This window comes from Alosa sapidissima, chromosome 10, assembly GCF_018492685.1.
Source record: "Alosa sapidissima isolate fAloSap1 chromosome 10, fAloSap1.pri, whole genome shotgun sequence".
Lineage (NCBI taxonomy): Eukaryota > Metazoa > Chordata > Actinopteri > Clupeiformes > Clupeidae > Alosa > Alosa sapidissima.
The window spans coordinates 10,614,234-10,626,784 of NC_055966.1; positions in this window are offsets into that span (position 1 = coordinate 10,614,234).

Sequence of the window (12,551 nt, forward strand, 5' to 3'; positions counted from 1 at the left end):
ACGGAGTTCTCTTCCAAACATCAAAGCCGCGGAGGTGCACCATGTTGACTCTTGTACTGCCGTCTTGTATGCCCATAGGACCAGGGGCAGATGATAGAGGTCCCAGTCCTGCTGCCGGCGGCGGGTCAAAAAAGGGAGCTGGATAGCCAACGTGCGGTTAAACCGCTCGACCAGTCCGTCCCTCTGTGGGTGCAAAGGCGTAGTCCGAGTTTTCCTGACCCCCAGCAGCCGGCACACTTCTTTGAACGTATCAGCCTCAAAGTTACGCCCCTGGTCACTATGTAGCTCCTCAGGCACACCAAACCGGCAAAACATTTCCTTCACCAGCCGGTCTGCAGTGGTAGCAGTGCTCTGGTCCGGAACTGCATATGCTTCCGGCCACTTTGTAAAGTAGTCCATTGCCACTAACACATAACGATTCCTAGCATCAGTGACAGGAAACGGGCCCATAATGTCCACTGCTACCCTTTCAATAGGTGTGCCCACCTGGTACTGTTGTAGGGGTGCATGTGAGCGACGGGTTGGTCCTTTCTTAGCTGTACAGTAATCGCAACGGTGGACATGCATCTCCGCGTCCTGCCGACATCCTGGCCCGTAAAACCGGGACCGCAGCCGGTGCAGTATTTTGGAGATACCGAAGTGACCTGCCCCCACCGAGCCATGGACCAGGCAAAGGACTCGCTGCCGTAGACAAGCAGGCACAAGTAGCTGTAGTGTTTCACATTGTCCACCTGGAGCGTGCCATCGTCTGTACAACAGCCCCCCCTGTTCCCCTGTTCCACGAAACAGGGCCATTGTGAATGGAGTGCCTTCACCTCTGAGTTCAGAGCCGAGATAGCAGCCCATGACGGTCTCTGTCCTGTTGTCAGCCAAGACCAGACCTGGGCTATGATGGGGTCTTGACGCTGGTTTCTCTTGGCGGTCGATGAACGTCCACTCGTCACCATCTGGCTGTGACTCGCTGCTTGCAGCTGTTGATGGCTGTGCGCCGTCTGAGTGAGATCTCGTATGGCTGCCACTATCGCGTCCACTGTATTCCGTGCCTCCTGACGCGGACAGTGGCGACATTGCTCTTTTTCACACGGCCGACGAGATAAGGCGCGAGATAAGGTTCGCATGACGCTGGCCAGGTCGGTGGTGGATCTCAAAGTCGTAGTTCTGTAACATCTCGAGCCAGCTGTCCCTCCGGCTCCTTAAAGTTCAATAGCCATGTCAGAGACGCATGCTCAGTGCGCAGTAGAAATCGCTTTCCATACAGATAAGTCCTAAAATTACGGATACCCATGACCAACGCCAATAGCTCCTGTCGCGTGACGCAATAATTCCTTTCAGGTCGGCTGAGAGCGCGACTGAAATATGCGACCACCTGTTCTCCATCCTCTCCCTCCTGTGACAACACAGCACCGACACCCACATTACTGGCGACTGTGTCTAGGATGAATGGTTTGTTGGAATCAGGGAATGCGAGCACCGGGGATTCGGTGAGCGCCTTCCTGAGGCTGTTGAATGCTGTATGGCAGTCCTCACTCCACTGGAACAGGTGTCCTTTTTGTGTCAGGCGATGCAATGGGTTGGCGATAGTGGAGAAGTTACAGACAAAACGCCTGTAATAAGACGCCAGCCCCAAGAAACTCAGTTCTCCGATGTTCTGCGCCACTGGCCATTCTCTCACCGCTGTCACTTTAGCTAGGTCAGTCGACACACCCCCTGCCCCGACTACATGGCCAAGGAAAACTGTCTCTCGCCAAAGCAGGTGACATTCCTTGGGGTGTAAACGCAGGTTGGCTTGTCGGATAGCATTGAACTAGCCTGACGTAGTCATACTCAATTCTAGTCAGAATATGAGTCTGATACTGCTCCATTGGGACGTAATTATGGGGTGTGTTTCAACCGATACAGGGGGGAATGCTTATGCACTCAATTGGATAGACCTAACCAACCAGAGCAACAAAATAGCTTACCGTGAGGTGTAGGAAGAAAACACACAAACCATCCTTCTTCTCCACAAATGCCTTAACATTGTTTTCTGGTCTTTTCTAAAAGTTAGTGCTGTCAATAACTCCTAGCCCACAACACTCATTAGCGAAATCTAAGAGATACGTAGGCCTATAGGGTAGGCTATTAGGAAAAAAATGATAGCCTATATCCCCTCCGTTTTTAAAAATAATTCTGTTGAACACTGATATGCTACAAACATGTTAAACAGCTGGATAAGACTGTCGCAAATTCCTCGAACAGGTGGTCAATCAGAGATTTCAAACGAACGAGGGAACATGTTGCAATGCAACAGTGCTGTTCTCCCTTGATGAAAGTGAAACCACGAGTTTTCCCACATCTCAAGTTTTCAGAAATAATCGTTTTCATTAAATAATATGCATTTTCCACAGCGTTTTTGTTTAAAACATAAGCCTAATCTAAGCATGCTCAGATGACGTCTATCATCGTAAAGCCCGATTTGATTGGTCCGCCCGATCTAGGGCGAGCATACTTGCCCCACAATGGAGCAATGCCAAACCAAACTTCCTGACCTCAAATGTTGTGGGTGGGACTAAATTCAGAATGGCACCCAGGCTAGCCTTGAACACCTCAAGCAGATTATTGAAAGCTGCGTCAAAGTCCGCTGCGTGCGTAAGTATGTCATCCAGAAAGACACAACGGTTACACAACGGTTCTTTGGAATTTTCGCCAAGACTCTCTCCATTAATCGTTCAAAACTGGCTGGCCCGTTGCAAAGTCCGAATGGTAGGACTTTAAACGGCCATAGTCCCTCGACAATGGAGAATGCAGTCTTTGGCCGTGCTTCGGGCGTCAGCTCTAACTGCCAATATCTGCATCTGAGGTCTAATGAGCTAAACCACTTTGAGGCTGCAATGTAGTCCAGAGTATCATCGATACGAGGCAACGGATAACAGTCTTTTCGAGTAACTTCATTCAGGCGGCGATAGTCCACGCAAAACCGTAATGAACCGTCTTATTTTTTTACTAGCACCGCAGGAGCAGCCCATGGACTGTTACCATTTCTTTAATTTTCTGTTCTGCAGCTCTTCTTTTCGCCAAGGGAAGCTGCTGGGGACGGAGACGAATAGGGTGAGCATCTCCTGTATCGATGTCGTGCTGGCCCAGGTTAGTGCGGACACACTTCATCCCTGGCCGCGAAAATGTCTGTGAACTGTTCCAGCAACTCTCTCAGCTGCACCTTTTGGCTACGCTCCAGTCCTTCGCTGCTCCGCTTAAACAGTTCCTCAATAGCCTGTCTTGTCTCTGTTGATGGCGCCGCTCCCTGTGTGCGTGGTAGCAGTGGATTACAGGCTGGCGTAGAAACAGAGTTTCTTTCCTTGTCTGGTAATGAAGCGTCGGCCTGTAGTTGCTTTTCGATGGCACCCTTGACTCTCAACTGACGCATCTTCTTTGGTGGCTGGGTTGTCTCCATTGGTTGGTGCTGTAACCTCGGTGATCCCCTTCAGCAGCAAGCAGTCTCCATCGGCAGGTTGCAGGGTCACAACTTCAGCGCCCAGACGTAGTTGTTGTCTGAGCACATCCACTGTGGCTCCTCACCCCGCCAGCAGATCTAACCCCACAATACACTCATCGTGGATATCAGCTAACCAGAACGAATGATGCCTTGTCTCTCCGGCTACCTCTATTTCCAAGACTTTCCGACCCATCATCTTGGCTTTTTCACCGGTGACTGTTGCTATCCTTTTCTTGGTGCTTATCCAGCCGTTGTTTTGGGGATCATCCGTACCTGGCAGCGTGCCAGGGCGCATAATGGAGAGGGTGGATCCTGTATCCACCAGTGCTCGGCAGAGGATGCCTTCAATCTTAAACGTTCCACATACTCGACGCACCCGACCGGTAGCACGACAATGTGACGTCACAGAAGCGCCGTAACCATTTATACTCACGCGTCGTGGTCACGACACTAGTTGCAATATTCTCCTGAACAGAGGTGTCGCTGTTGTGAAAAGATTAACGCTAACTACGTTACATAGCAGAAGAAGCTGCATTAAGAAACACTAGTAGCAGAGAATGTAAACGGGCTCTGCTATTAGCTAGCCTCTGTGATGGTACTTCAGACTTGGTTGGTTGGCTGGTTGCTACTATTCACAATTACCATCATCATCATCTAGTTTCCAAGGTGTGCGCACAGGTAGATAGATAGATGGATATATAGATAGATACTTTAGTCATCCCGAGGGAAATTTTTAATAATTTAAACAGTTTAGTTAGCTGGCTAGCTAGCTAGCAGCTGGCTGAGTTTGTGTAATTTCCTGAAGTGGAAAGAGATTTTGTTCAGGTCTTAATAGATATCCTTTGTTTGAAAATAAATCGTTTCTTTTCTTTCCTCTTAATTCCATGTGTTGCAACTCTCGCTGGTAACTTTGTTAACTTATCCAGCAAACTATTAAAAATTCACAACTGTATCAAAACACTGCAACTCTCGCTTGCCCTCGAACTAGTCCATCTTCCTGTTTCCGCTTTGTCGTGCTCGTCTGAAAAAAAATGAGTGGTGCGCTACCTCACGCTACCTGGCTAAAATCCTGGCGCGCCAGCAAGATCTACGTCATTTTGACGTCACGGTGTCGCGCTACCGGTCGGGTGCGTCGAGTATGTAGAAGCCCTTACAGTTCATATACAGCCCGTAGACACGGCCCAGTCGACCGATTCGAAGCTGCATCTTCCATAGGGAGGAATTATTTCTTGAGAGCGGCAGACCTCCCTCTGTGGCGCCCCCTTCTAGTTTAACTGGGACGTAGATTGACTGGCCCTCGCTTGCCGCGGTGCTGTGCTGAGGGGTGAAGGATCTGGGCAATGGCGAGCTACATGACCTTATTCGCCGCAGCGGAAGCACCCATCTGACCGGTGAGATGTTATCTTCGGGAGAGCTGTGACGTGCTTGAGGTGGCAAAATGTACTGCTGCTTCCTCCCCTTCTTCCTCACTCTGGCTGATGTCGGCTTGACGGATACGGTGTCTGCCGTCGGCGGATCGCAGGAGGACGTGTTCAACCCGTCAAGCCTCTTCGAGAGCTGCGCCCAACGAATTGAGAGAACGGAGACGAATATGTTCCCTCAATCGCTCAGGCTGCAGGCCCCGGACGAACGCCTGGAGTGCCAGCTCATCCTGTTGGACAGCATCGAACGAAGGGTAGCCCCGGCGGGCATAGAGGCGAAAGTCTGCAGTGTACGCCCCTAATCCTTCCCTCTCGTCTCGTCTCCGACTTGTCCCTGGCATCGTCAGCAAAAACTTTCTGACCAAATCAGCGCTGTAGTGCTCCTTTCAACGCTGGCCAGCTTGCTTGTTCATCTGGCTGTAGATCCAATAGGGCCTGGAGTGCTTTCTTTGCCCTCAAGAGCCAGTGCGACTTGCACTCCGGTCTCCTCTCCTGTCCACCCCCCGAAGTTGGCGGCGAGTTGTACTTGAGCCAGGAACGTTTCAAGTGGCTCGTCTCCCTTATATCGGGGCAACTTGGGAATGTTCCGGCGTGCCGTCTCTCTCCCCGTTCCACTGGAATTGGAAGTCGATTCACGGTGCACTGACGCAGTGGCATGTTCGTCTTGATGGAGACTCGCTTGTATACCCTCGCTCTGACTCGGCAACGGGCTCCTCAAGTCCAAGCACTGAACTAGGGTGGGCAACTCGTTGCTTGCTGGGCCCGACTGTTGCAGAGGGGTCCCTGGTGCATCACGCGGTAACCACACGCGTGCCCCTTCCCTGTCCTGGTGGGGCACGCTGGCTCCCTACGGTGCGCCTTCCCCGCACTGGCACAGAGCAGAAGTGAGCATGTCAGCCTTGAAAAAGGCTGCTGGAATATTGCCGGTTGTTTTCCCTGACGAATCTCCTTGATGATGTCTTCAATAGAGATCGGAGCACCATCAAATCTCTTCATTTCTGAGAAGGCGTAGATTCTCAGCAACTTTGACACCAATGTAATGTTGTCTTCACACAGAATCCTAATCCTAATCACTCAGCGTGACAACCCTTTATTTCACAATGTGCACAAGCATTGCAATCACATAAATTATCAATGAACTGATATGGTATTTATAGGTGGATGCAGAACAAGGGGTGAAGGGTGACACATAACCACCCACCCAACGACAAGGAATAACATTCTCTGATACATGTTATTCATAACACGCACCTCTGATACATGAACACACACTGTATACTCGTGAGCATAACACATATATAACCACAGTTAATAACCGCACTGCATCCTGGGAACATTAACACAGAACACAACGGCTTGACCACCCGCATGCACGTTACAATATTTTTATTGGGGGAAAAATTCAATAGCTTCACTGTTATTGAGCCTAGTACTTCCAAAATCACAACACACATCTAGGGCCTCCCAAGCAACATACTACAGCAGCTAATTATGGAAAAATGGACTTGCCCTATTTATAACATGTTTTTAATGGGGGACAAATTCAATAGCTTCACTGTTATTGAGCCTAGTGCTTCCAAAATCACAACACACAGCTAGGGCCTCCCTAGCAACATACTACACCTGCTAATTATGGAAAAACTGACTCGCCCTATTTATAATATATTTTTATGGGGATTTTTTTTTACCATAATTAGCTGCTGTAGCATGTTGCTTGGGAGGCCCTAGATGTGTGTTGTGATTTAGAAAGGAGTAGGCTCGGCTAGGAGTAGGTAATTTTCTATTTTATGGCGGGTTCTGCAGCTGTGGGCCAAGTTAAACTTTTGCGCTCCATCATCGGAATGGTGAATGTCGGAAGGCATGGGTAGCCTATTGGACACATTTCGGTTCACATTTGGAAAATGTAATAAGTGATGCTGACCTGCCAGTTGGTGTAACTACACATTAATGATCCTCGTGGGTTTGTGTCCAGGAAAACGAATGAAGTTGCGCAGGAACTGCTTTAGCACAAGGCAAACTTTACGCACCGACCGACAGCTTGCGATATGCTCTGCGTCTCCAACACTACAAAAATTCCCAGTCGGAGAGCGTGTAGCCTATTAAAAAAAATATTTTATCCTAAATGCCATCAGCATTCTTAACCAAACTTAGTGACAACATGTACACCCGGCTGAGCTGTACAGCTATATTTAAACTTATTTATTAATTTTCTATAGGCTATGTTTCCCCTTTTTTGTACTGTACTTGTTTTAATGATATCTTCAATGTGTCTGAGATGTTGTTTGTCCATCTGTCTGGTGAGCCAAACACAAATGTCCACTATGGTGTAGGCTAGCTAGCCTACATTAAAGATTTATTTTATTCTATTCTAATCCACCATGCTGCTTTTCAAGTAGCCTATATTTAGAATTCAGCTGAAAAACTCTAGCGCTCTTGAAAAACTTGTTTGGAAAAGAATGGATAGGCTATCATGTGATGTCGTGGTATTATCGCCCTCTCACGGTGAATTGCACGGATGAATATTAGGCCTACATGATTTTGTGCTTCTTTGTCAATCGGACCTTCGTCAAAATGAAACGCCATTGTGTGACAAGTGTAAAAATAGCGGCCTGATTGAACATGCACTGAAATAACGGAACATAACCTGAACAAAACCTACCCCCTACCAGGTTAAGTTCAGAGCCTATGTTATTAGTTACTTACATAGCCTGATCATTTTTGAGCTTTCTGGAACTGAAATCCCAGGTTTACCGTTTACTCTGGGTTTACATACCCAGTTCAGTTCAGAGCCTATGTTACCATAGTTACTTACATAGCCTGATCATATTTGAGCGTTCTGGGGCCTGTACTACGAAGGGAGCTTACCCAGATGTAACCCAGGGTTACTTTGTTAAACCGGGGTTGACAAAACCTGGTTATCTTAAGTGGTGTTAATCGGTACTACGACGCTGATTATGAAGTTGATTTGTTGAGCTGGGGTTAACCTAATTGGAGTTTGTGCGCGTTCACATAAAAGGGGCGGGTTGCAGTGCAAGTCACCACAACTGAGCCCTAGCACCAGGTCTTGCGAAGCTGTGTGCAAAAGTAGATCAATATAAAAAGAAAAATCAGTATTTTAGACCATTATTTGCCAAGGTATGCTCATGCGTTTTGTAATGCCTTATGGAAACTCCTCATAGGACTTTTGGTTAACCAAAATGCATACTGACAATAAAAGTCTGCATTTCTGAGGTTTCTTGTAGACTATGTGGATTGTGTGTCAAGTTCTGATATAGAGTGACTACACAAAATGGAAAAAATACACAAAAGGCTCTATTTTTGCATTTTCTTTGTTGGCTTCATGCATGTGTATAAGATGGACTATACATCTGCACAACTAATATTGGGTAAACTATTAATTCTGTGATCACAGTAAGGTATCAGATTTTTAGAAAAGGCATTCAGAACATGTTTGATGATGGTGCGGTTATTGTCAAATGTTTAACAAGTGGCATTAAGTGGTTAGAGTGTTGATGAGTGTACATATTGTTATTGTGGATAGGCCTAATACAGTGTGATTTTTAAATGCTAACAGTTGTAATTGGTGAATAAACTCTTTTGAGAGGTGAATAAACTCTAGGTGGAGAAACTATTTCTGAAATTTCAGTGGTGGGTAAACTGCGTTTAGTCTGCTTGTGTTTAGCGGCCTCCCTCCCTGTTCAAGACCCAAGGCTGCATCTAGCCTACTTATTGCTAAGGATAGGCTACACTGCAGCTAGAAGTTAGGGAAGCACCAAAGCCGAGGAGATGAGGAGGGCATTAGGCTATTGACTAAATTTAATTGAGACATACTGTTATGTGCTAACGTTACCGTTACTGCCATCAAGCTGCAATGATTTGCCGCGAATGAATGCCGCCCAAATCGAGTCATCTTGTAGGCTAGTGGTGCGTCAAGTGCAACGTAGCCTATATTCTATATTCCGATCCGCTATTGATGACGCGAAAAATAATAAGGTAGGCTTAAATTATTTGAAACTAAAGTAACGAGCCAATTTTGTAAAATGTAAGGAGTAAAAAGTACCGATATTCGTGTTAAAATGTAAGGAGTAAAAGTAAAAAGTTGCCTTAAAAATAAATAGTAAAGTAAAAATATCTGAAAAATCTACTTGAGTAGCCTACAGTCACGAAGTAGCCTATTTGTAGCCTAGGCTACTTCGTTACTTCCCATCTCTGTAAAGGCAAAGTGTTAGCCTAGAAATCTAGATGCACCCTAGCGGCGGCAAATTAATTTGCTCAGCCTGTACATTTCAATGATATAGGCCTCAACATTTCAATGATATAGGATGGCCCGCCAGGCTAGCAAAGTGTTTCTTTGTCGAACAAATTGTAATGCAATGTGAGCCTTGAATTGGATGCCATGCCGGAATTTGCTAGGATCTCACTTCGTCTGTTTTATAACCCATACGGATGTACTTGTATCAAATGATAGCTGTGTCTCCTCTTTCATCTGACATGCGTGGCATAGGCTATCTATCCAACTAGGCCGATTACGGTTTCGCGACTAATTCAAACGAGAGTATAGCCTAATTGGTGTGCAGCGTTGGTTTTTGATCATTACATTATTTTGCAGTCACTTCGTCTTTTTTATAACCCAGAAAGATCAGTATACGGGCATTTCTCAGATTTCGGGCCTATTTGGGTTACTGAAATTTTGAAAAATAAAATTCAAACTTTTACTAATTGGTATGCAACAAGTTATCAGTCATTTTGATAGGAGTAACCTTGTGAGCTTGGTTGAGACCACAATATAAGGGAATTTATGTTTTTTTTGTCATTTTTCAGGTAAATGTCATTACCATCACATTATCTAATATGTACATTTTAAAGATTAAATGGTCAATCAATGATCAATCAATGATCAATTATGGTTTCACATGAAGTCTATTTTATCTTGAACTTATTAGAATTGTTGAATTTTACTTACAACATGAATTATAGTCGTTTAAGTATCTTATTTTTTTTTTTTTTTCACTCGACCCTGGCTTGGAATTTCATTTATTTGAAATAAATGCCATATATCATATCTGTTTTCATCCAGTGGCAATTTAGACTGTCCAACATTGTCAAAAATATCTAATTAATGCAATTTATTGTAATTTATACATATTCTATTGGCAAAAATATGCATGGTGATGGTGATGACATTGCAGTTCTGGTAATGACATTTGTTGCGGTGATGACAAATCACTGATCGTAATCTATTGCAATTAAATGTTTATAATTTAGAAACCCAAGTTGAACTGACTTTGTGAAAAGAAAAAAACGTATTTCTTTTAAAAATAGTACTTTAAATGTATCTGCAAAAATGTCATCACCAACACAGTCGTCATTACCACTACATTTCAAGCTATAATGTGCTGGTAATGACTGTGTTGGTGATGACATTTATACCGAAAAACTACCCTAAGAAGCAAAAATGATCACCATGCATCACTCATTATGTAGAGTGTGCTGGTAATGACGGCTAAACCATGGGACAGGTAAACATTAAGCAAAATAAAACAGGAAATGCATATATATGCATAATGTGTGCATGCAGTTCATTAGTTCAGGTAACATTTAATTAATTTGCATGATTTTTTAAATTATTTTTTGATAAATAATGTTTGAGATATGGCACAATATGTGAAAACTCTGGTTGCGGACAACACCAAAACACTGATATTGTACCATAAAACACCAATAAGATAGATAGAGATAGATAGATACTTTATTGATCCCCAGGGGAAATTCAAGGTCTCAGCAGCATACATACAACACAAACACATTCTTTAGTATATAATATAAAAACACAACTAAGCAGTAAGGACAGTATAAGATAAAGAATATGCTAAATATACTAAAATACAAATTATACTAACACTTAATACAATATATAAAAATAGTGTTGATTAATAAATCAGAGGCGCTTGCAATGACTGAGGCAGGGACTGAGCCTGTGATTCTCTGTGCATAGTAAGGTATGGTAAGGTGCTCTAAGGTGCTCTGTGTGAATGAGTGTCATGGTGGTAGTGCAATGGTGATAGTGGTCATGGTGATAGCGCAAATGAGTAAGTCAACAGTGCAACAATGCAGAAATAAAGTAAAGTCTATATATCTATATATTTACCTATTTAAAAAATGTGTCTAAATCATGAGTAGGAGCAATCATTAAAAAGGTCTAGGCTTGTTTTTCTTTATACTAATTAGTGATGCTAAACATTATTAGATTTAATGTGTAGAATTACACCCTGTGGACAGAAATAGGCCCCAATTCTGGGAAATACCCATACATGGTACCAATGGATAGCCCTGTGTCTCCTTTATCTGATGCTTGCCATATGCGAGCACGGGTTCGCGAGTAATTCAAATGAGAGTAGGCTAATGGATGCGCAGGTGAATGCAGAGAAGTATAGACTGTAAATATGATGCAATTTGATTTCATTTGATGATTTATTTTTATTTCCATACTTGATCGTACAGGCAAGTGTGTGGTCTCGTTGGAAAGCCCCACTTCTGCTCTGCCACGCTTTAAAGGTTTCATCAGATAATCAGGTCAGCAGACTGACCATTGGACAACCCCACTGCAAATCTTTTTCATAGGCATGCTACGTTTATGATATAAAAAGTGGAATATGAACGCATTTCATCACAGCCGACAATTATGCAGAAACATTTTAAATTTAAATGGAACTACCGGCTATTCGCGATTTGACTGATTCTTGAGCTCTCATTGGAGTGCTGACTTGCGTGTCTTTTTTAGATGGTGAACCTGAGCGAAGGAAAGCCCTTTAATTAGGGGTTTGCACGGCGTGTCATCAGATCTGGACATCGCCATATTGGAGATACTCGCCTCATTAGAAAGCATTAGGCACTGAAGTAAATCCCTAACATCGTCAAGGAAAATGGTTAATTATTGCCGTGTTTTAGGTTGTACCAATAGGTCAGACTGAGAAAAACATCTGGTGTAGGTATCGACTTTCAAACGTTATTAAAAAACCAGGGAGAAGGGACAATAATGCCAGAAGTTATCAGAGGAAGGCGTTTGTGGTTGAACTTGGTACTTCATCTCCCTCACCCAACGGATCTGCGCTGCCAATAATCCGTAATTTCTCGAAATATCGCGCCTTTTCTTGTGGTCCAAGTCCTGCCCTATATGCCTTTGCATCTTAGACGCATTTTGATGAGCTTTTCTGTTGTTTAGACACGCTACAATCACGTAAGATATCCAAAGTGCATAATACTCCATTGTACTTCATTCACTGAGTATCGCCAATATGGCCGCGCGTGCTGGGTTACCATAGTTACCGGCCAGAACGTGCAAACCCCTAATTGGATGGGCAAGACTGCCAACTAAGCGGGCCTAGGCCTGTCCGTGGCTACGCCTATGGCATGGGAGCAGCACGGGATGGAGGGGGAAGTAGCGAGCTAGCTCTCTGTTTTGTTTGAAAGTCAACAGAAGTGATGTTACCCAGCATCTTAGAGCACCTTTCAATCAGAGCCATATATGGCTCTGCTTCAAATTTGCCTTAGGCTGTAGGCCTACTCCTGCTGAATTCTACTCTCTACTTTGGACGAATGAGGTGGCGACATGTCATATGACGTAGTGTACCTAACAGATATGATAACCCTAGCAGATC